Here is a 22,964-nt window from a genome sequence, read left to right on the forward strand (position 1 = left end):
GGCCGCTTTAACCAGCCAGGAGAGGCATGGATCTAAAGAGCAGGTAGCTGAGCTCACAGTCCAAAGGACCCTGTCCACTTCCTCAGATCCAACAAGTTCAGACCGTTCCCAGATAACAGGCAAGACTCCTCCCTCAGTATCTCTATCAGAACTACAACAAGGACAGCATCCAACTGAGAATGAATCTGAGTGACTTTGACAGATGTTGAGCAAATTCCTCTGCAAAAGGTTCTCTGAGCCCCCCTTACCCAGGAGGGTCCGTGTCACCTGAAACAGGGCCGCAGGACAGCTATCTGTGGATGCAATAAGAGTAGACAAGTAATGACGCTTTGCCACCCTTACTGCCACTAGGAAAAGCTAAATGGCAGCTCTAAGCCGTGTTCAGTCGAGTTCATTCCTTGTTAATGACCAGCAAACCTCTAGACGTCTCTTCTCTTACTTCAGTTTCCTCAGCTCCTCCATAAATCACAGGGAGTGCTGAGAAGAGGTTGCATGGGAGCGATCCAATTCAAAGCCTCAGCCACCCTCTTATTGCAAGTGGTGACCAAGGCTTCAGATGGATCATGCAACAGACCAGCAGGAAGAACCCCTAGTTCCCTCTGGAACCTATCTGGGTCCATTAGTCGTCAGGGGCGGACCACCTAATGGGTATAGCCTCCCTTCAGTGGACAGTGGTGCTAGAGAATCCCATGATAATCAGGGCATGATTTGACTATGATAAGGGAGATACCAAGAGCTCCCCCAATTTCAGATCACATAGCCACTGCCCTGATAGGAACACCAGATCCAGTGTATGGGCACTGTCCAGTGCCAGGCTGTGGATGATCTGAGATAGGCCCATGGCCATCATGGTGGCCCTTAACTCCCGAGCCACCTCTGACCCCACTCCTAGAGAAGGCAGATTGAAGTCCCCCAAAACCAATATAGGAAATTCTTGACCACCTCAGGACTAAGTATAAGAGCACTCTTTTAAAAGAAATTTCAAAAGCCAAATTTTTATCAAATGAACTGAAATGGAAGGGAAACAAGCAGGAAAAACATTTGAACCTGCTATAGATATTATTACTGATACAGCAATAATACATGACCATATTGTTAATTATGTTATTCTCATTTGATCATGTAGAGTAACCAGAAGATAAATTGATTCAAAGCAAAGTGGATTAGCATTGTAGAACACTTATGACTCACTTCTCTTGACACAAAATGACCAAAGCCATGAATCTCATCTCATCTTTCTCAACATGGGAAAGTGTATTTTCAGTTATTCTCTGCCTTTAGTTATACATTATCCTATACCCATCTTGCTCTTGTTTGTTTTATTTGATTGATATATTACATTACATTTATGTGCTCTGAAGCCAAAGTCACAAAACTACAAATTATATTATCTGCCATCACTTTGTTCTTCATTGGGGTACAAAAAGGCTATGTTGTAGAAAGAATATAGCTTAGAAGAAAATGAGCAAAGCTGTGTAAATTACAACAGCAATCATACATGCATCTTGGTTTCAGACAAGGTCAAAAGTTTTAAAGTAGAGATGGTGAGATAATGGGTGAGATAAAGCTAATTTTCCAAATTTCCCATTTGTTTTGCAATAAAAAGCAAGGCAAATAACAGTTGTATATTTATTTACAAATAGAAGAATTTCTTCCTTTTCCTCTATAGTCCAATTTACCCTTTCATTCTCCATTTTCTTCTATCCCATTCATTCTTATATATTTCCTATTACTTCATGACAGCCTTCCCCAAGGTGGTATAACTGCTGTCCTTCAAATGTCTCCCAAAATATCCAGCCAGTGTGACTATCTGGAGTTCACACAATGGAGAAGACTGGCTTATATATAAGAGTTGGAAATTTGAGTTTTGTTTTATGTTGGGCTTCATTCAAGGTAGTAAATATCTTGCATTGCTGAAAATGCAAGATATTCTTAGATTTCAACTATTTTTTCTGCTTCATTCCTATGCTCTCCTTGAAAATCTGCCTTGAATGGTTAAGGGATCCACTTTCATAATGTGGGAGATGGTCTAGATGGTTGGAGGGAAAAAAAGTTTAAAATATCTAACCCCTATGAGTTCTACTTATGTTAGTCTTCGCTGAATCCAACCCTCATCTTTTTAGAAACAGAACTTTCCATATTATTCATGGAAGGAAGGACATGTTTTGATTCACCCCATTATGTATGCTACCAAGCAAGCACACACACATATACACACACATATATAGCAATAGTAGATTTTTTAAAAACAGTAGCACCATCTGTCTGTTATGGCTGAAGAAAATGAAAGAAAGGAAATCAATCATTCTTCTCAGCTCCTGTTTTCACATCTCTCACTTGCATTTGAATGTTACAGCTGTTCTTCATGAGCCAAATTATTGCCACTAGAGTTACTGATAATGTTCTCAGATTCAGCAGAAACATTTTAAATGTTCATGAAAGCACATATCAAAGAAGGAACAACTGTAGTAGTTCACACATTCATTTCCAATTCAGACTGAAATCTTAACTGAGAAGAGCTCTGTATAAACTAATAGATTAGAGAGCCATTTGGCATGGACCTTAAGCAAAAATAGGCCCCTCAAAGTTTATACACTTTATTTTTTCCTTAAATTAAAAAAAAAAATCCCCTCTCACCCTTATAGGTGGTATGTGTCTTCCTCAAACTCGGGTCCTCTACCAGAGACCTGGGAGTTTGATGGTTCTGTGCAGTATCTTAGCTGTTCCTAGCACTGCACTCTTCTGGACAGAGAGCTCTGATGTTGTTCCTGGGATCTGTTGTAGCCATTCTCCCAGCTTAGAAGTCACAGCCCCAAGTGCTCCTACCACCACCAAGACCTTTGACCTTTACTTTCCACATCCTCTCTAGTTCCTCCTTCAGGCCCCGGTACTTCTCCAGCTTCTCATACTCCTTCTTCCTGATGTTGCTGTCACTTGGCACCACTATATCTATCACCACTGCTGTCTTCTGGTCCTTATCTACCTCCACAATGTCTGATTGATTGGCCAGTACCTGCCTGTCCATCTGGATCTGGAAGTCCCACAGGATCTAGCCCTGTTATTCTCCATGACCTTTCGTGGAATCTCCCATCTGGACTTGAGAGGGTCTAGCCCATGCACTGTGCAGAAGTTCCCATACACACTGGCAGCTACTTCTGTGCTGTTCAGGATATGCTTTTCCTGCCTGCATCTTACACCCTGCCACTATGTGTTGGACTGTCTCTGAGGCCACTCTGCACAGTCTGCACCTTGGGTCCTGTCTAGTGTGGTAGACCCCTGGTTCTATGGATCTGGTGCTTAGTTCCTTGAAGTAAAAGTTCATGAAGCCAAGTTCCATGAAGTGTTCCATTATTTAATCCATGAAGAGGTCTTATACAGAAAAATTAATGAGCTTAAAAGGATTGTTTATTCATTTTATCTTTGCTGAGGTTTGTTATGAGAAAGAGAGAAGGAGAAAAATAGTCTGTGCTAGTGTAGGATATCTTTTAGTGCTTTTTGGTTGACAGTCATAAGTGGGTGAGGCAGGGTGAGTGGGTAAAAATTCAGCAAATCATAATGTCCAAGAATCAGGCCAACAGGGACTTTGTTCCACTTCTCGAGAACATTGGAACATTGGGGGATACTGAACTAAAATCTAGTTTCAGAGTCTATCTTACATATTTTGCCCTCTGGTCAGGTCATGGTTACGAAACTGCAATGACTGAGTACATATTGCATGCTAACCTAAAATCAAACAAAGTATAAAATCAGACAAAACACATTATGGCTTAGTATGATATGTAAATCCAATCTTGTGCTAATTTTTTAAAAAGGAGATCTAGTTCTGTTAAAATCAGTTGACCAACTCAGATCCCATTGATTTTACTAGAGCTGTTCTGATTAATTTTGAATCCTGCCACATTTGTTTAATATCTCTTGTACTTGACCCTAGAACTGTCCTTGATCTCTTTGATACATGTTTATTTGCCATCTGAACTGTACACTGAAGAAAATATTACTATCTTTTGCTGTTGTGCACTCGTAAAGAGGAGCAGAATTTATATTGAAGCAGCCTTAGAGCTAAAACACTTTGTATCAAAGCTGCAATTTTTTAAAAGTGCAAAGAGCTTCAGCTGAGAGAGAGAAGGGTTGATAATTAATGGGATCAGAGTGGGCATAGATGGACAAGTTATCCCTTTTGGCCTGTGACACATTCTAAGAAAAATCCATCTCATTGACAGTTTCTTTTGTAGGAAACAATTCCCATTGGAATAAAAAGTAAAGGTTTAACTTCACTTCTGCTGACTCTAAGGGCATCTCCATGTAGTTTTTGTGGTACAAAACAGAAATAATTTGCCATTGCCGTTTTTCAGGAAGTTTTTCTTGGTATTTCATGATGGTGTCAGTGAAGTATTGATCTGCTCTGGCCCTGCTTAACATTTCAAGATCAGTCAGGTTCTCCAATAGCCGCCTTTATAACAGCCAATAGCCACCTTTAAATTTCCCTGGACATCATGATGGGAGAGGAAAGAAATTCCCTATTCAGGTTTGCTAATTGTCATGCCTTTTCTGAATTTAATGATTAGTTTCCAGATTAATAAAGATAATAAAATATAAATATCCATCTACAAGATCCTGTCTTATCGATAAAGGGAGCCACCATTTTGCCAATTCACAGTGACATTCTTGCAACCGTATCCCCTTTTTCTCAATAAATATTGCTAAAGAAACTCAGAGGATTATGCTTGGAAAAGCAGATGCCAGAGAGTGTGACACATGAAGTTTATCTACTTATTTACTTATTTAGTCCTCACAATACCTGTATGGGATGGGTTGGTTCTGTAATAAATTTCTACATTTACATTAAATATTACTTTTCTTTGGGAATACTTATTTCATTATTTTTTTTTCTAGTAATAGGAACTGATTTGACCATTCTCTGTTATTTGAACAATATTTTGATATTCCTCAAGTTCAGGGTAAATTATTTATAATTATTATCAGTGAAGCCAGTGAGACTGAGGAAGTAGGAGTTGCGGAGGTAGCAAATTACATAGTTACATTAGATATTCTGTGAAGTGTTCCAAGAAAAGAATAATCTCTGCAGTACACAGTGTAAAAAGGGCAGCAGTGATTATACAAGAAACAGATCTCCTAGAATATATATGAGGAACATTAGCCATAAAGCAGGAGAGACAGAAGGGCAGAAATACAAAGAAATTTGGATGCAGAGCATTTTTGCAAGCTTATAGGCCTTCACTAATTGATGGATATTGTTTCTGTGTGTGTGCTTATGTGTTTTTGGAGGATGGAGAAACTATTTCCATCTCAGATATAGCCTTTTAATAAAATACATCTACATTTTATACTATAATGAAGAAGGTTCTTTTGCTCATTTTCAGTATCTAATACCAATTTACAGAATCCTTACAGAATTAAGTAATTGTGCTCCAGCAAAACAGTAAATACTTAAAACACACACAGTGGTAATTGTGATGCTGCATCCTGAAATTAATACGTTTATAGCAGCGTCTTTAGACAGTCCTGTCCATCACTTTATTTATGTTATGCCACTTGGGATTAAGCATCATTATGTCAGAGTAAAGGATAATATATTTTTAAGGAAAAACAAATAACATGAGATAGCCAACCCCTCACTAATGTTTTTAAAAACTTGGAAACTGTAATGACCAGTAGTCCCAAGGATTCTTATGCTGGCCTAGATGCTAATGCCAGATAGCTTTGGCATCTACTGGCCCTTGGACTACAAGCCCAACCACAAATGTCCACTAAATAGGAAATATTAGGTAAAGAAAAACATTCAGCCTGGTAGCAGGGATATCCCTTTTGAAATAAACTGCTACCTTTCTATTCTTAAGTATAATTAAAACAACATTTTGTCTGTCCCTCATCGATTGTGAACCAAAATTCTATAGCCCAACCAGCACCAGCCCTATCTTAGGTAAATCTGGTAATTGCCTTCATTTACCGAGCGGGGGAGTAGACAGAGCTGGCCTATTTCTAGGTATAGGTATAAAATCAGACCCAATTGCCCTGTTTAGCTTTCTTGTCTGAGCATTTTTCCTCAAATGCATTGCTTCCAGTATCCTAGTTGGGCTAACATAGAAATTAAAACCATGAGTCTGGGGAAGTAATGCAGATAAGGTAGATTTCTCTTTCCTCCAAAATGTCTGATTCAGTAATAAAACAAACCCGCCCCCATTGTGGAGTCAACTGGAATGCAAGTCTTGAGCAAATAGACAGGTCTGGCTTCAAATTTAGTTATGTAATTATAGGCTAAATTACAGAAAAGCAAGCCAAGTCACTTCTGGGCTTGGAGAGAAAAAAAAGTACCCTTCCCATTTCATTGTACAGAAACCAGAGTCAGCCCTCCTATTATGCAGAGTGGGATAGTCACGGAGATATATGTGCTACATGGGTTGTTCTATCTTGGCTAGTTTGCTCCCTCAGCTGATGGACAAAGTACCTCATCCCTAGGGTTAAAATGAATCTCAGTTGCCTTCTGGTTAGCTTTTTTCATGAAACTGGGCAGAGGGGAAAATGCCATCCTGTCCTTCAGATTACGCAGCATAATGTCTTAGATAAATCAGTCCCAAGGAATGGGCCCTGTTTAGTATTTCTAGTCCTCTGCTTATTAAAAATATTTTTGCCATCTTTTAAGAGCTTTCAGGATTTGCATTTAATTGCATTAATTTTGTCAGTTGTTTCCTGCTTGATGTAGCCTGTCTTTATGTTCCTTTAATGTATGCATATTCAGAATTTTGGAGGTTGTGGGAAAACGTTTCACTGGCAACTATTCTTGCCAGAAAGGAGAAGGAAAACAACAGACAAAATGGAATTCCTTATGATGCTCTAACATTTCAGCTGAGTGCTTGAAGTAGGAAATAAAGTTTGCTAAGTATTTTCTCCCTAGACCTGGCTTCTTGTAGTTGTTGTTACATTATTTTATGCTCTACAGGGAATAACCCAGGCTCCCTTTGCCTCTAAACAACAAGATATTTTGATGTGAAGCAGAGATATGTTCTGACCTTCATGGATTATAAAGAACAGGCACTGAATGTAAGTAATTATCATTCAAACAGTGTTCAAGTCTGCAGGCAAACTCAATTGCTCTGTGTGAAAACTCCAATGTCAAACTTCAAAAAGTTATACCTATAATTGATGGTTAGTTATTTTGGAAAGGGACCCAGACCTGAAATGGGTGTCCAAAATAGAAGCTGCAAGCAGAGCCTTTAAAACTCCTCTGCTGACATTAGGAAGTACTATCATACATAAAGAAAACTATTTTGTGGTTTTTCTTTCCTGGCAAACAAAAATGGCAGCGCATTTCCTTGGCTGACATTTCCATTTCCATTTTCACACTTTCTTCCTCCCTAAAATCCATTATGCCTAAAAAGAAATATGACCAGAAAGATTATATCTGGCAGTTTTCTCTCAACTACAACTATAAATTGCTAGCTTATGGAACCAGCATAGGGAGGGTGTGCTTTGATATTGATAGCACAATCAATTATTTCATAAACTAGCAGGGTTGTTTGTTTTGAGGCCCACAGTCTCAGAAATAAGTGCTTTGTCAGAACTTGCCATTTCAGAAGCAACTCAGAATTTGGGAATGTGAACTATTCAAATAAACAGCGTTTATACTCAAGTGATGCCATCACAAGCCCTTTATCCATGGATTAAGAGTAAACTGATGAAACAATTTAACAACGTATGATGTGCATGAATTACTACAAGAAATATGTATTTGTACTGTCAGATTATAATGCTCAATATCAGTTTTCTTTTCATCAAAGAGAAACATAGGAAAGCATTATGCTTACATAGGCATGTAATTACCACCTGCAACAAAATGTTACACTATGGAATTCTCCTTTCATGTGTTCCAGAAAAGAAATATGCCTTCTGCATATTAGTCTGTTTCATTATTGTCCCTTAGGGTTTGCAGAGGAAGGGAAGGGAAGATAGGGATCAACACTGAATCAATATATGATTGTTGCAGTGACATATGATGAAGCCAAACCTGTGGGTAAGTGAGGTGTGTGAGGGCAAGCCTTAAAATTAGGAAGCCCCCTCAGGTGGCAGATATTACAACACCAGGAGGAGCAGATGAACACAGTCATATGGCCTTGCAATTGAACCCATTTCAGTATCAGAGGTGATCTTCACCAATCTGGAGACAACAGGAAGTTTAGGGACAAATTACATATTCAGTGTTATCCCACAACACAGCAGAATAACCAGGGGATGGAAGAAAACTGGAAGCCTGCCACTATTAGTCCCCAACATCTGTTGCTTGAGGGAATTAATTCCCTCTTTTTATGTTAGAGTCCTCATGTTACAGCAGGGTATAGAAATTAGAGGTTAGAAAGATACAAATTATTCCCCTCAGTTGTCCCACAGGTACGAAAGAAATCTGAGCCTTTGTTCTCCAGTGACCATGAAGAAGAGGAAGAATACATATTTCTATCCTTAAAGCTTGAATGCCATACATTTTAATGAGTAATTTTTACAAAATCACATTTTTTATTTTTTTGTTTATATATCAAATTTGTCACCGCCCATCTCATTAAAAATCTTTTAATTCTGATGGATTTCCTTTCAGTTTTCATTTTCATTTTCTTCAGTTATAACTAAGTATGCTGAAGAAAAGTTTGCTGATGCTGTAGGTTGTTCTATATCAGATATTTACAAACCAGTAAGTGAACTGCCATGACTGAAAATAATATTCTGTAAGCAATTATCGGCAAGACAGATTCGTTTTTAACCCAGTTCTAAAAGAAACTGTGGGGTAAGAATAACTACCTTACAAAATGCTACAGCACATTTTGCTAAAGCTGCTTTTTAAAATTATAAACTGGAAATGCTTTATATGCAGTTTGATTTTCCCACATGACTTAGAAACTGAACTACTATACGTTATAAATGAATGCATTGCCTTCTCTGTTGCTAGAAATCAATTTTTTTTTTAATCACATTTCATTCCACAACCAATTAAGGGTAGACTGTCTGATATCCTCCAGATTTTTGAACTACAACTCCTGTAAACTCTTGCCATTCACTATGATGGTTGAGAATCAAAGTCCAAAAGATTTAGAGGGCATCAGGTTGCATGTCCCTGCTGTACTGTATCACAGCTACCTTCCAACCATACATACTGTATAAAAGAGCTCCCAATTTTCTAACATAAGTTTACTGACATCTTATGTGCAGTTAAGCTACTGAAGCTGACCCAGGACCCTCAGATTTAATGTAATGATTATGTGGTTTTATGTAAAGACTACCCTATTTGAGTGTCCCCTTGTCTTGTGGGAAGTGAAACATAACACAGTATAAGGCAGTATAATACATCCCTGAAAAGGTGCAACTCGGAACCAGGGAGAGAGTTTCAAAAGCATTATAAAATCACCAAAAACAACATGCCTTTGGCAGTCTCATTGGAGTGTTACTTAGCAATAACTAGCCACAGCATGGAGCCCCTAAGGCTTAGGTAAATTTATATGGGTATTAATATAACTTCTGAAGCTCTAATGTTGTGGGTTTTACTATGAGTTAGTTGTTGTAAATGTAGGCATAGCTGCACTTATGCTCCTGCACTGACCTTAAGCTCCTCCTGTCTTGTGTTCATCCTGAGTTCACTCTACTCCGAAAAGAAGATTTAAAGAAATTTCTAGAATTTTTTGAGTAAATGTTTACTAACAGGCCAGGTAGTACTGGCCTGATTAAGCACCAGATAGATACAGAAGATTCTCATCTCATTAGGCAAAGACCCTATGGAGTGCAAGAAAGTTTGAGATCCGTGTTAAAAGAGGAATGCTCTGGCTTGTGAGAACTTGTGCTGAGGGTGGCTGCTTGATTCTAAGTGTCCAGACTGAGACTGCAGGTTACCATGTCCTCCTATAGGACAATGCCCCCTCTATTATGCCCTTCCATCTTTCTGTTCCAGTAAAACAATTCCTGTAGGTGGATCTTCCTTTTATATATATATATATATATATATATATATATATATATATATACGGGTGTGCATATGTGTATGTGTGTGCGCGTGAACATTTTGATTCTTTAACTTTGTATATACTAACCTTGTGTATATGTGTAAATGAATGTACACAATATGTGTAAATGAATGTACACAATATGTGTAAATGAATGTACACAATTATAAATGTATATATATAATTATATTTGTGTGTGTATGTGTGGCTGTGGGTTATGTATGTATAATTTACACACACACATACAGAGAAAGAGAGACAAAGACACACACACACACAAGATTAAAGTTATATACTGTATGTAAAGTTAAAGTATTAGAATGCACATATATACGTGACTGGAGAAATGATGTACTGGTATGTCCCTGAATTTATTTTTTAAAAAACACTCAGAGGAAAAACTAGCTAGCTCAGGGAAATTATTATCATTATTAAACTTGTATACCACCCCACTCTCAACAATTCTGGGCAGCTCACAACTCTGGGGGGCTCACAACAATGAAACAAAGAAATTACAATAAAAATAATATTTAAACACACAAATACATACAGAAAAAGAAAGATTTCTGCTGGATTTTGAGCCAACAACCTTCTGCATGCTAGGCAAGTGTCACCTGAGACAACATAAGGAGAAAAGACTACTTTAAAAACCACAACAGAAAATGCACCCCCCAACTGCTTTCTTAATGAACAAACGGTCAATATAGAGAGATGTCCATTTCTATCTTCAGGTAACAAGCAACAGGGCAATGCAGATAAGCCCTTAGTGAAAAATTATGTACTAAAACTATTACAAAACCAAAGGACAGCAGGACAAGCCAACTTCCTCAAAAGAGGTGGACAATTTTTTAAAAAAGATATTTTTATCCTACCTTTATTATTTTTATAAATAACTCAAGGTGGCAAACATACCTAATACTCCTTCCTCCTCCTATTTTCCCCAGCACAATAACCTTGTGAGGTGGATTGAGCTGAGAGAGAATGATGGGCTCAAAGTCACCCAGCCGACTTTCATGCCTAAGGCAAGACTAGAACTCACAGTCTCCTGGTTTCTAGCCTGGAGCCTTAACCACTAGGGCAAACTGGCTCTCAGTTAGGCCCTTACATGCTAGCTGGGGAATTCTGGGAGTTGAAGCCCACACATCTTCAAGTTGCCAAGGCTGAGAAACGCTGGACAGAAGAACACCCTGAAGTTCTTCCATGGCTGAGTGGTCAGGAACAGTACAACAATAAAATTTGCTACATCAGTGCACACTGATTCACAACGAGATATTAACATAACCATATATCACTTACTTAGCACATCACAGGATTGGCCCATTAGGAGTTCTCCAAGCCAACAATGTAGTCCCGGTATTTTTTTTTTTTTATCTTTGAATCTCATTGGCAGAATCAATAAATGATATTGTTCAAAGGGAGATAGTTGGGAATCTATTTAAAGCTATTTCTACAAATGTATTCTGGTATTTCTTCCACCAGCACCCCAACTGTTGTTTCAGTGGGATTTTTTAATGTAGAGTTTTGCATAGGTAGGTTCTGGAAACACACAGGAGCGCTGAATGCTTATGCATATGCATCCATTCTATTAATAAAAATCACATAAGTCTGTGATTATTTATCAACAGTTCAAACACTTACTGAATTATTCATAATTCATTCATGAATTAATAAATGAATGAATGAATAATTCAGCCTTTTGTGATTCAGATAACAATTCTCACAAACAACCAAGCTCAGAGATCGCCAAGGGCTCCACAATCCTAATGTCCTTCGTGTACTTTGATGGCAGAATATGCATACATACATTCAAAAAAGTATAAAAGGTATCCACAGGCTGCATTGGTTACCAGTTTGTTTCTGGGTCCAGTTCAAGGTGCTGGTTTTGACCTTGAAAGCCCTTCATGGCATGGGGCCAGGTTATCTGAGGGACAGCCTCTCCCCGATTTTAACTGCCCGTCCCATCAGATCTGGCAGAAGAGGCATTCTATGGGTCCTGTTGCTAGGGAGCTACATTTGGTGGGTCCCAGGAGGGGGGTCTTCTCTGTCATGGCACCACTTTATGGAACATCCTCCACCCTGATGTGAGACTGGCTCCATCCCTGTTGATTTTTCAGAAGTCCCTCAAAACCTAGTTATGCCATCAGGCCTGGGGTCCCCAGAGGACTGGTGAGATATTGGGGTGGCTCCATTGATATTAACTTTGCTGCTCTCTCTTAGCGTTGCATTTGTTTTTACATTTTTTAATAATAATTGTCTTTTATATATTAACTTTTTTGGAGTTTTGTTTGTACACTGCCCAGAGTCACTTTCTGTGAGCTGGGTGGCCATATAAATCTGACAAATTAAATAAATAAATAAATAAATAAATAAATAAATAAATAAATAAATAAATAAATGTTGTTCAGGAAATGCTAATAGCTTACTGTTTATCAGCCTGAGCCCCCAAGTTAGATCCTCTTTTAGCAGAAGATTTCACATATGATTGTGCTTGGTGCTTTTATTTAGACATAATTCAAACTTCAACTTTGTTCTGAAGAAGAAAGTCCAACCAGAAAAACTCAGTGGAACTTTGTTAGTGGGATTATTCCAAGACCATGCAGCCAGGTGTGGAGAAAAAAGAAAAACCTCCAATGATACTGATGAATGCTATTTCATTGGGAAAACTACTCTGGATTTTACTCACAGTATTGCAAGGGTCTTTTCCTCCTGTTTTATATATTCTAACAAATAATTTGTAATTTGTTTTCCAACAGTGGGTCCTTATATTCTCAAAAAGCACTATCCATGAATGTGAGGAAAATGTCAGCAGGCTTAAGGAAATTCTGAAGTGCAGAAATGCAAAACCATTTTGTATAAAAATTAAAAAAAAAATCCATTAAAGTAGAGGGGAAGGAGGGAAAAATCTGAAAACAGCTCAGTGAAACACGATTCTATTTACTTATTAGGGAAGGTTGACTGATTACTGGGGAAATGAAAAACAGAGAAGAAAGATAATGGAATTCTCACAGCTCCTTATTCCTCCTGTAACTTCAGGTTTCTAAGAGGTTTTAAGTGTTCCAAAGACTACTTTCTAAAGTTCTTATACTCAGAGCTTTATTCAAAGTTTTCTAGAGCTGGATCCTGCTATCCATTCGAAGTTTTACTATGGCATGGAAAGGGAAAGATACTTCAATTGCATATTCCATAAATAATGAAACTACAGATAGTCCTCACTTACTGACCATTCATTCAGCGGCTATTCAAAGTTATGATGCTGCTTAAAAAATAACTTTACAGTCCACTTACAACCATTTATGACCTTGGCAGCATCCTTCAGTCAGATGATCACCATTATAGTCAGTACACATTGTCCTGTGCCTGACCTGTGTTTTTTCCCCTCTTTTTTCCCCTCTTGCAGAGCAGATTGGTTGAGAAAGGAATTGCAAGAAAATAAGCTGGTTGCTCTTCTTCACATCAAAAGCAATGTGATCGTGCCAGCAGCCCAGGCTGGGAGCTGTGGGTGCGCTACACAAACAGTGTACAGTACTCTCTTGTAATCTCTTTCTCTCCAATCTCTCTGCTCTGCAAGGAGGGTGGGGAGAAAAAAAGCAAGCAATTTCTGTAGGCAACCTCTCTTTTGTCTGACCCTTTTCTGCCGCATCTATTGCTCAGGATGCATAGAAGAGCAAACAGTTTACAAGTAGTCCCCAGTGTAAGAACGAGTTCCTTCCCAAGGTCTGTCCTTAAGTCAAATTTGTATGTAAGCTGGAACAGTATTATTGTATAATATTGTGTAAGTAGTATTGTGTTTAACTTGATTCATTGTGTATTTAACTCAAATTTTGATACAGTAGGCTCCGTTCTTAACTATGGGTCGTCCATAAACCGGGTGTTCTTAGCCTGGGGACTACCTGTACTCTCTTGAAATCTTTCTCTCAAATCTCTCTGCTCTACAAGGGGGGGGGGGCAAGAGAATATAAGCAAGCAATTTTTGTAGGCAATCTCTCCTTTGCCTGACCCTTCCCTGCACCCTGCAGAGCAGAGAGCAGAGAGATTGTAGATTTGTCTTTTTTTTTTTTATTACTAGGGAAGTAATACTCTAGGAATGACCCTGCTATGTAATAAATGGAAAGAATTTGCTGCAGGCAACAACTGAAGCTAGCGGGAGGTATTAAATGAAAGAAAAAATTGATACCTGAAGGGTACAGCAAACTGTTTAAGTATAGCCTTAGCCTTGTGCACTTGAGTTCTACAATATATCACTAGCCGACACTGGAAATCCTTGTGAGTTTTAGGATTGTGAGAATGGAATGAGTTTTCCCAAGAATCGAAGACAGAGTTTTAAAAATATCAGTTTGATCACTCAGATTTTTCCAAATTCAATTCCCAGTTTTCTCTCAGTGCCTATTGAGCATATTCAGTCCTCACTGGGCTGTTTTGGAGGCCCTTCCCCATATAGCTTCTTTTTAAAAAAAAAAAAAAAAAGGATTGCGGGATTTATAGTATGTAGGTAATTATGCAATTATTGATCTGAATTTTCTGCAAATCCTGGGCTTTCTCCAAGCTTGCAGATGTCTTCTTTTGTGTGTGGGTGCTACACATTGGTTAAAGAAGCAGTTAGAAGCAGAATCACGTTGCAGAACAAACTCAGCAAACCAGTGCTTGCACAAAAGAAATAATAGGTAATTTTTATTTAGTACATTACTCTGTCAATGGAAAGCCCATATTCCCTAGCCTATCTATAGCTTTGAACCAACACGATGTCTTCTCCTCTGTGTGTGACAGAACATAAGAGTGTGTGCCCAATTTTCATTTGTAAATAAATAAATAAATATGAGGCCACTCAGAATATAAAATAGCCTTCATGGCAAGCCTTTCCCTGTAATTCTGGTGGTTCAGTCATGCATATTCCACTCTAATATGGTTTGGAATATAGTCATCCTCTGTCAGAGTGTTGTCATTATGATGAAATGAAACCCCAGTGAAAGTCATTTATTTCATTAGATATTTCTGGTTTGCTAATATGGCATTTTTTTTAAAAAATTGGAAAAGAGTCTAGAAACTGTTTCCTCAGGGAATCAGAAATACATAAATAAAAATGAGGATCACACTTCAGGGTTATCATTTTTTTATACCCAACACAAACTTAGCAGTAACAGTATTAGACATTTCTATATCTAATTGAAGATTGAAGCCAATTAAACATTAGTTATTGTGAATTAGAGGTACAGATTTGCTTTCGCTAAGATTTTAAAGCCAAGTCTGGTGAATAAATAAGCAATAGGATTTTCATCTCTTTCCTAAGCACAGAAAGAAATTCATCTTTCAAGAGGAATGCTTGTCAAGTATCCTTTGAACTTTGAACTCCTGCAGATACCTTTCTGTAGGGCTGCTTGTCCAGGACTCTATTAGAACTCTATTATTGGAGAAGGAAGTTTGCCTGATATGGGTCAATGAAAGGGAAATTGTTTAAAAAGGAAAACAAATCAAAACCCAGAGAGGAAATATGATAAATGTTGCTCCATCCATCCTTGCGAATGTGAACCCAGTGAATTTTGATTATTTGGGGCTCCCCTGTTAAACACTGACATTACTACTCAACAATTACAACAAGGCATGTTATTAAATTAACCAAAGAAAAAATTTACTTGTTTGTCTTCTATCATTTGTTAGAATATATCATCATTTCAGTGACCAACAATAAACATACCAAAAACTACAGAATAAAAGAATTCATAAATATGCTGTGACAGAAAACACATCCAGTTGTGTCTAAATTACTCTGCTTTGCTTAAAATCTATGTATCTATAATGAAGCCCAAAGTGCTTTTTAAAACAAATGTTTAAAAGGTCAGAACACAGCAAGAAATTCCTGGACACCAGGCTGAGCATCGTTTAGCTAGATTGTTAGGCTTGAATTTGGCTTTAGGCTCCCAGAGACGTGTCCGGGCATGGCTAAAAAAGAATGATAACTGAAAGCTAGAAGAATCTGTTGCTTTTCCTTCCTGCTTTTCCCACCTACCAACTCTGCTCTGTGCTTCATGGCTTTGATGCTAAATGGTTCTTGATTGTTTTCATAACTGAGAAATGCAGGCTCAAAGCTTGACTCTAATAACCAGAAACTTGTTGAAGAATATCTGTGTATGAAATTGTCATTATCATTTCTCTGTCACTCACAAAATCATTTTGCAGCAAAATTAGAAAAGCTGCTTCCATGAATCAGAATATCCATTGCACTACTATATGGTTCAAACTAGAAACTATTATAACTAGAGAGCCAGTTTGGTGTAGTGGTTCAGGGGGTGGCCTAGAAACCAGGAGACTCTGAATTCTAGTCCCACCTTCGGCATGAAAGCTGGCTGGGTGATTTTGGGCCAGTCACTCTCTCTCAGCCCAAGCCACCTCACAGGGTTGTTGTGCTGGGGACAATAGGAGGCAGGGGTAGTAAGTATGTTTGCTGCCTTGAGTTGAATATATAACATATATGGATAAAAATAAAAATAAATAAGTAATAACTTATACTTAATAAGTTATGAAATTCGTTAGTTGCTTCTACAGGTGCGTTCAGCAGTACAAGTAAAACAGTGTTCTCAGTAGTATCTGCAGGATATGGTTAGAAATGTTACGTGGCAGCCATGATGGTATAATTGAACCTCTACCTGTTTATTATATACCTCCCACATAGAAAATGGGTGGAGTTTCAACCACACTGTCATGGTTCTTTTTTGTTGAACCACCAATAACCAGACTGACTCTGACTCAGTAGACACAAAGCACTTGGAAACTTGAACAGTTGGTTGGGTTTTTGTATTTCCCTTAAGTGGCTGGAGTGGGGGGGGGGACTTTTTTTACAAAAAGAAAGCTTACAAACAAACGAACAAACAAAAAACCAAATATTTATGGAAACTATTATAAATGCTTTCAACTAGCTCAGAAATTAATCTTAATAATAAAATTATTTTCTATTTTAATTATCTATTTTCTTTAAGTTCTTCATCTACACTAAATTCTTTTAAGTTCAATTTTACTGTATTTTCACATCTTTCTATTCTATATCTGTAATATATTAGTTTATTGCTGACCTCTCTATTTCGGTAATGTTAATCCCAGTATATCTCTATTGTCACTCTCTGTAGAGCAGTGTTTTTCAAACTTGGCAACTTTAAGATGTGTGGACTTCAATTCCCAGAATTCCACAGTCAGCACCAGCTAAGGAATTCTGGAAGTTGAAGTCCACACACCTTAAAGCTGCCAAGTTTGGAAAACACTGCTATAGAGCTATACTTTTTCTACAGAGCTCAATCTGTCTTTTATCTTTTTTAGTTTCTGTTTTCTATTTCTGTTCTGTCAAAGCCTTTACTTTTTCTTATGTTTTCTACTTGTTTGCTCCTGGCTGGGGTTCTTGACTCTTCTAAACAGATAGAAGAACTTTTCATTCCCATCCTCTTAGGGAAGGAAAAATGTCTCTCTTTCCCCAGTTTTCTCAGCTGCAGCCTCTTTCACGTTGCCTCTTTCTCATCAAGATTGCCTATCTTTTAGTTTTCCCCTTTCCTTTGACTCCTGGGCTTTGGCTCTGTTTATTCAGCCTATTCTTCATGAAGCCTGTGGTTGCAGAGCTCCCAGACAGACATCTGGTCTCCCCTCTTCCCCGCCTGCATTTTCTCACACACGCTTTGGGAGGGAAACTGAGACAGTTCATTGAGATCATTGATCTCCTCTTCTGCCAAGGGGTAGTGATTTGGATAATTTTCCTATATTGGATCTACAAAGGAGGCTTGTTGAAGCTTTGAAAGACTTGGTGAGAAGGGACAAAGAAAAAAAGAAAAGAAATCAAGTTCTAGGGCATTATTCAAAGGGATTAAAGATTAAGTTTGTTCAAAGTAAAGGGAAGGAATGCATAGTTGGTTTATTTGATCAAGGTTAAAATAGATGTTGTTATTTCTGGTAATCCTTAATCGACTTTTGCTGACCAGGACTGAATGACGAGATTTTAAGGATCTGTCTATAGATAAGAGATGTGATATGGGATGAAGAGATTGTTCTATTTAAAAGAAAGTGATAAATTGTTAAAATTGTTTATACTGGTTGAGATGAAGGGGGAAGTTACTTCTTTCTATTTCTTTTTTCTTTTTCTTTTTTTGCTATATTCATATTTTTTTCTTCTCTATTCTTTCTTTTATATTATTTTTCTTTCTTTTTTCTTCTTCTTTTGAACTTTTTTCTTTCTATTCTTTTATTTTTTTGTAGTTTGTATTAGTTTTTGTCTGTATAATTATTATACTTAATAAAATTATTTGAAAAAAGAAAAACAAAAATCTCTACATCTAGAAAGAAAATTCTATTACCATTTGTACTTTATCCTGTTCTCACATAAATAATTGATTGGTTCCAGACAACATCATACTTAGAGTATACTAATAGAAATCCTTGGGATTTAAGCTAGTCACAACTAGCATAGATTTCAAGTAAGTCTACTTGATATATGCCTTATGTTGAACCCACTATAAACTAAAATTAGGTCTCTTTTTCACACTTCCACTAACTGTAAAGATTGATGCTAGACTAGGGTTATCCAGATATCTGAACAGGCAAAGGAGGACAGAGACAGTTGGAAAGGAGGACAAATGGGTAAAAGGAGGACACACTGTTTAAATTTATTGGCATCTGTGACAAAAATTACAGTGAAAAACTGCAAAGAAATTTATTTAGGCCTACATGTATATGAAATGAATTTTTCCAGCATCAGAAAGGCTGTTTTTTCAATCACAATATTTTACCAACAAAACTTTATTTTCAAGAACATATGTTAGCAATAATATAGAATTGATGGTGATGTGCTTTCCAAATTTCACCATAAAAACATATGACGAGTCATGTGATCTATAGACTACAGTGATCATAGATTTGAAGGGTCTAGATTGAAGCTGACTTCTGGAATCAGGAAATAAAGTAAGTATCGTAAATCTAGACTCTTGAGTCTGTGAACAGACGAGAGAAAAAAGGAAACAGGCAATTTACAAGTCACAATACACAAAAGTTTGAATAACTACTGTTGTGAAAACAGTCCAAAATTTAAAAAAACAAACAAAACCAAGGCACTCAAAAAGCTGGACAATATTTGATTTTAAGGCTATGCCTTCTGGATGGAAGACAGGAAGACAAAAACAAGGACATATCATCCTTTTGTTAGACATCTGGTAACCTTATGCTGGACCCTCCTTCCAAAAGACATGTAAATAGCTGGTGAGGATAAATAATGGAATAAAACAAATAGAATACAGAGTATAAACTGTATCCTAAGATGTCCGTTCTTAATTTTGAATCATAGTGCCAGAGGACATCATATGGAGTCTGTGTTCTAAAATAAGATCATCTAACCATCTGTCTCACATGGGTTAGCCTATATAAACAGACCACAAGGGCAAACCTAGCATAAATTTTCACAAACTGTTGTATCCTCTGTTTTTGGATGTATTTGCAAAACTTTAGATTTTCTTTGCATTCCTTTCCATTTTATCAGTATTTAGTATTTTATCTTATTAATTATGGAAAGCACTTCTATATATAATTAAATGTAGTCTTTCTTGTGACTATCTTATTATCTAAGCCAGGGATGGGCAATAGGAAATTGTGGATTACCACAAATTACCCTGTCTTAAGAAGCTGATTCTAGCATTCTAAAACATCATTTCCTGCGTTCTGATTCTAGAAAAGGCCCATCAAAGGGTAACAGAGTCACTTTGACTGAATCTTATCAAATCAGGAGATATTGTTTGTCAAAAAAAATCTCATCCTCTTCATTTTATTTCTAAATAAATGCTAATTTAACTATTATTTAAACTATTTTAAATTGTTTTAAAATTTTTAATTGTATTATACTGTTGTTTTATAATTGTTTATTTGATTGATTTATTGTACGCTGCCCAGAGTCACATACATGAGATGGGTGGCTATATAAATTCAATAAATAATAATAATAATACTATTTTCTAGAAGAAGAAAGTATAAGTTGACCTGACCTGCCGGATACCTGGGTCTGTCAAACCTCTCTCCTATAGCTTTATCAATTCTTCTGATCATATGCTAATTTAGCCCAGAGTGGACTTCCAAGATAAAGAATTAATCAAGTTAACATCAAGCACTTTTGAATAATAATCTTTCTGTTTTTGGTTCCTTCACAATGTCATCATTGTCTCAGGATGCATCTTTGTTTTGATGGGCTGAAGCCGGTCAAGATGTGCTCCACCCTTTGTTTATTAACTATTATTTATTAGATTTCATTTTTACCCCCTACTTTATTTTTAGCCAGCTCAAGATGGCATACATGCCTAATGCTCCTACCTTCTATTTCCTTTACTGCCAGCCAACCCTATAACTGCAATATCCAAAGACCAGCAATTTGGCATTTACCTATTTACTATGTTGAACAATTTCACATTGTTAGCCAAGCAGAAGAGAGCTCCAAATCTCTGTCTGTCATCTCAATCCAATCTTACTAGAAAAACTCAGAAAGACTGTAAACCTAGGAGAGAAGCCGCAAACCACTGTTTTTAGGAAGCTTTGATGGTCCAAATGGGATCAGATTCCAGTAGGAGAGAGAAATTTTCTTGTTTTTCCTAGCTAAACCATAGCTACTTCCTACTTTAACAGGCCAAGCCTCTATGCTTCTTGCCTAGAGGATTAATCAAAGTTGCTAAACAGAATTCTCAAGGGCTACAGTACATTATCACAGACATTTCCAGCTAAGGGAATGCAGCAAAAAGGATCACAGAGTTTTGGCTGGGCTGATCCATTTTGACCTCTTTCAATAACTTTGTGACCTAGATCCAGGCTAACTCTGTTCTCCAGGTACTCTTTTAACCTTCTTTTTTGTCCTAAGGGAGCATTTTTCTCTCAAATTATTTGGTAGTTCAAACTGAATTATTAAATTCCCTCAGATAAAATAATTAAAATGTATTGTATTTTTGAAATTCCCAAAGAAATTGTCCATTACTCTGTTTGTGATACCCTGGAATGAGAGAGAACCTGTCTTCATAAGCAGCTACTTTTTATGGACATTCAGCTTGTAACCTTATTTTTTTCTTTGGATTTATGGAGCAAATGAAAATAATTGTAAAGGTAGTTAAGTTTTAGATCTGGTTCACAGATAAGTTGCATGTCATTCAAACTTCCTCTCTCTCAATTATCTTCTATTCTTTGTGTTGACATAATTTTAAAATAAACGTCCTTAGTAAAGCTTATCACATTTCTCAGAGTACTTTGTACCTAGGTAGGCTTATGAATGCATTTCCTTAGTTGCTATTTGTTAATCCATATCAATGCATGGTCTACTGCTTCACCCTAATATGTACCAGAGAGAGCAGATCCATATGCAAGGATCAACACATGGCATATATTTGCTGATTTAGAATTAAATGTATAATTCTTAACTGATGTCTGCCTGAACATGAGGTTTAGACAAGTATCTACAGAGTCAACCATACTTTCTGAAATGAGAGATCACAAGGGTATCTAAAGTACTGTAGACTGCTTAGCAAGGAGTTTCAGAGAATCAGTATATACAAACTGAATTGGATGACAGATGTTTAACTCCTAAAATAATCAGTACTATCAGCTTTGATACTTCCAAGCATAAATAGTTTCTGAGTCCTAGATTCAGTATCCCCTCCCCATTCTGTATAAGTGACTAATGCTATCAAATCCTAAAATATTCATCAAACTGATATTGCATAACTCATCCAAAATTAACCCAAGAATCTCTTAAATACAAGATAAAGCCTTCTTCAAATTAACATTGACTCACAATGACTTCATAGACAGTTCCACGTGAATTTACTGGCAACCATTCAAAATTAATTCATCACTGATTTTTTTCAGCAGTGCTTTCCCACTGATGTATATCCTGCCAGATATACCTAACTGGACATTTCTTACATATGGGATACAAAAATCTAATAAGGGTAATCCTGAACACATCTTTTGGGGGCTATCCACACAATCCATGTGTCCAGTTTTAACTTTTGAACCAATTGCATTCCACATTCCACTAGGCAGGACTGAAATCAAGAAATATACTTGAGAACAGAGCTCTTCAATCAAAGAGTAAGATTATAACTGGAAGGTAGGTATGCTTTTCTTTTAATCCAGGACTAGAAAGCAAGTTTAGATCTCTCACGCACACACCTAACACTGCCACTCATATCAGAAATTAAACATTACTAAGAGTTACTAGGAGATGCTACTGCAGTGAAAGCAAAGCCCACTCTTCTGGTCCCCACTGACAGATCTCTCAAGAGGAGCATACTGCCTCTTCATCTGTGGAGAGCACAGAAACACCCTGTCTGTTGCTAGTCCTCCTCCACATGTCTTATAATGGCAGGCACTTTGATCGACTTTGATAAATCAGAAGTAACTGTTTGCATGCACTTACATATCCAAGTATCCAAGCAGTATGCTGCTTCCAGGAGCATAGAAGGAAGGAGGAGGAATTCTGCTCATCTACCTGACCCCCATGAAATATCACTAAGACAGTGCACTCTTCACAGCCAACCTCCATCTGTTTGTAATTGCAGGAAAATGCGGAACACAAGATTGTGTTGCAAAGCTGAGAGTGCGTGGGCGATGATGAAGCAGTCACGCTCAGCAGCAGTAGCAGAGCTATTTTTAGCCTAAAGTGGGCCAGATATCTCCTGAAGTACAAGACTGAAATGATAACAACTGTAATAAGTAATAATAAGAAAAGGAATATCATACACACACACACACACACAGCATGACCATTCTACTGCTGGCATTTCAGTAACTATTACGGATGGCTTGCAGATAAGAGAATTTGAAATTTTGCCTTCTGACAAGGAGGATTAAGACTGGCTCCTTTATATTTCTCAGTGTGTATAAGATGACGTGAGCTTTGCTTAAAGAGTCTAAATTTTCTTGGTTATTTTCTATCAATCAATGTGTTTAGCATTAACATTCAAAGGAAAACTA

General features: G+C 37.3%; 1 protein-coding gene across 1 annotated transcript in view; it reads right to left on the bottom strand.

Annotated features, from left to right (window-relative positions):
• The window catches only part of DGKB (diacylglycerol kinase beta), a 302,803-nt gene extending 280,265 nt beyond the window's left edge, over positions 1-22,538 (bottom strand). The window contains exon 1 of the mRNA XM_088150655.1: positions 22,408-22,538. The gene's annotated coding sequence lies outside the window, so the exon portion shown is untranslated. The remainder of the gene's footprint in view (positions 1-22,407) is intronic.
• Positions 22,539-22,964: the final 426 nt, after the last annotated feature.

This window comes from Python bivittatus, unplaced genomic scaffold (genome assembly GCF_059951505.1).
Source record: "Python bivittatus isolate LINGU-HERP-01145 unplaced genomic scaffold, Pbiv_v1 ctg000610_np1212, whole genome shotgun sequence".
NCBI lineage: Eukaryota > Metazoa > Chordata > Lepidosauria > Squamata > Pythonidae > Python > Python bivittatus.